Genomic DNA, 2,500 nt, shown 5'->3' with positions numbered 1-2,500 from the left:
TCTTGATCGACCTCGTTTGCTCAGGAACCCAATATGATCCGATCATGTCAAACAAGGCGAAAACGGGCCCTTTTTCTTTTTTTAATGCATAACATAAAACATGGAAATGTATTTTTTTGAAACGCTACAAGTTCTCCACAACAATGAACAACTGATTGCTCTTACAAGCGAGAACCTTTGTCCTTTCATTGGTTAAGTGTTCTCTATATAAACAACCAGCTGAAAATATTAGGCCTGGGTTTTCCCTTAATTTTGTCTCTTTTTGACTTTTTGATAGTATCCTGTCATTATTTTGGGACAGAGGTACGTAGATTGTTGTGCGTTTTCTTCAGGGATATTCGGAATCGTTGTACCAGGAAAAACCCCGTAGAAAGTGGTACATAAGTAAGCTTTTAAACAGAAGTTAACAAGGAAGAGTTTTATAGGCGCTATTTTTCTTTGATTGCTCCTACAATAGAAAACATTTGTTATTTCATTGGTTACGTTTTCTCCATATAAACAGTCAGCTGAAAATGTAAAAGTTTGGCCTGGGTTTGCCCTTTCGTCTCTTTCTTTCTGATGACACCAAGTTATTCAATTAGGATTGGCAAGGGTACGTAGATTGTTGCGCGTTTTTCTTCGGGAGCATTCGGAATTGATCTACATGAAAAACTCCGTAGAAAGTGGTACATAGGTAAGCTAACAGAAATTAACCAGGAAAATTTTTTAAGCTCTATTTTTATTTCAATAAGAGTCAATGACAACGAATTGTAACAATTTAAAGTAAGTCTTGAAAAGTTAAATAATATTCAATTAACAGAAGAAAATTAAAAATATTCAATTGTAGAACCTTTCATTTCCATTGAACTAGCAAATATTTATATTTGTTTGTTTACTTGGGGGTGGGATCTAAGATACTTGTCTAGGCGGTTTACCTTACCAACCCGGGCTTTTCCGCCTCCCTGTAAACTGGCCCTAATATACTATAACTGTTTCTCCTAAGGCTGATGGTGACAAGATATCATATGAATGAATCGTAATCATTCGTTCATCCTCGTTCACACTTGCGACACCAAAATAGCGACATTACGGGAAGGTCACACAAACGAGCAAGCGATAAAACCACCTGATGTCAACAGTGTAAGTCTAGAGAGTGGTGTAAACAAAACAACATAACGATATACTTGGAAAGTTATCGCAAACATTACAGTACAAGGAAAAAGAGAGCCTTTTTATCGTCTGTCTGTGTTCCCTCACCTCGTAAGTGTCACCTAGGTCTTCACGTATCATTTCCCTAGTAAAAATGACTAAAAAGTCTTGTTTTGTAACGAGTGTAACAAAGCCATTACCACTTAAAATGAAAAACTTCTCGCGTAAGCCCACGCCAGCTGTTTTTAAGAGGGACCTTAAAATCCACGACGGTAACAAACAAATAAACCAAGTCAAGGGGGCCTGCTTCCAGGAAGGTGGGGAGGCCATTAAGCGATAACCAAATTCAGCGACTCGGCAAAAACAGCATCCACAACAGGTTGAAGAGCGCTGTTAAAGACTCTCTGTCTACCAAGATGCACCGCGTGCTGGCTCGGAGGTTTCGTATGTTATGAAACCTCCATTTTTCCGTTGGTACGTTTGTTCCTTCGTTAAATCATTTGTTATCGGAGTCATCCATTGGGACTTGTTCTTACTTAGTGCTTGTTATTATAGCTACGTTATCATAGTTTATTAGGAAGTAGACATTTTGTCGTTAATTGCAATTCGTAAGCGTTTTAACGTGGGTTGAACGACTGAGCAGTTGGACCGATGGTGAAATTGTCTTGATAATGCGTATGTACTTGCTTGGCATTACTGGACAAGTATAAATAAATCCCTTTTTAAGAAAGAAGTGATTGTGGTGTAAGGTTTTGTTTTGGCTTTGCTTTAGACTGTACTAGTGACCTCAGTTCCTGGAAAACAGCTACTCTAGGATAGGAGTGATTTGGAGAGTTTACTCTAGCATAGGGTAGCAAAATCCAGCTGAAACTAGCTCTGGCTAAGCTAAGGGTTCCAGGGTCCCAGCGACACATCCCCACCCATCCCCGCCCCCCGGGGTTCGCGGTAAGGCGAGTGACATTTGTACAGCTTGTAATCTCTTTTTTGGATAGTTACCGTGACTTATCTTAATCTTATTTTCGAGACTTGTTTGGAATTCTTATTCTTGTTTCATACAACATTTGGATGAGATGCTTTAGTTTATTCAGGAGCTAAAAGCATTCCTGAAAACATTCCCGAATTGAACGATGCCCAATTTGTTGTGTGACTCTTTGACGGCTACGTTTTCAGTGAACAAATTTGCCAGGAAGAGTATAATCAATGAATAATTTTATAACGTTTTTTCCAAATTGTCAAACACAAAACAACGAGTATTTTTTTCCAACAACGGAGATCAGTATTAAATGTACTTTATGGAAATTTGTTTTTTATTTATGCGACCCGTATTTCTGGCGACGCGAGCCGCGTAAGGTGACAAAATCGTTCCGAAATA

The 2,500-nt window shown here is 38.7% G+C and overlaps 1 protein-coding gene and 1 long non-coding RNA gene across 2 annotated transcripts in view; one reads left to right on the top strand and one right to left on the bottom strand.

The window, feature by feature from the left end:
• Positions 1-2,018, top strand: part of LOC138004527 (protein mono-ADP-ribosyltransferase PARP14-like) — a 24,998-nt gene extending 22,980 nt beyond the window's left edge. Inside the window, exon 7 of the mRNA XM_068851063.1 lies at positions 1-2,018. This exon is cut by the window's left edge and continues 2,404 nt beyond it. The gene's annotated coding sequence lies outside the window, so the exon portion shown is untranslated.
• LOC138004532 (uncharacterized) overlaps positions 1-2,500 on the bottom strand; it is a 28,230-nt gene that overhangs the window by 18,694 nt on the left and 7,036 nt on the right. The gene's annotated exons all lie outside the window — the stretch shown is intronic.

This window comes from Montipora foliosa, chromosome 5 (assembly GCF_036669935.1).
Source record: "Montipora foliosa isolate CH-2021 chromosome 5, ASM3666993v2, whole genome shotgun sequence".
In the NCBI taxonomy this organism is placed as follows: domain Eukaryota; kingdom Metazoa; phylum Cnidaria; class Anthozoa; order Scleractinia; family Acroporidae; genus Montipora; species Montipora foliosa.
Note: the sequence above shows the minus strand (reverse complement) of the source record. Positions and strands in the feature narration are given on the sequence as shown.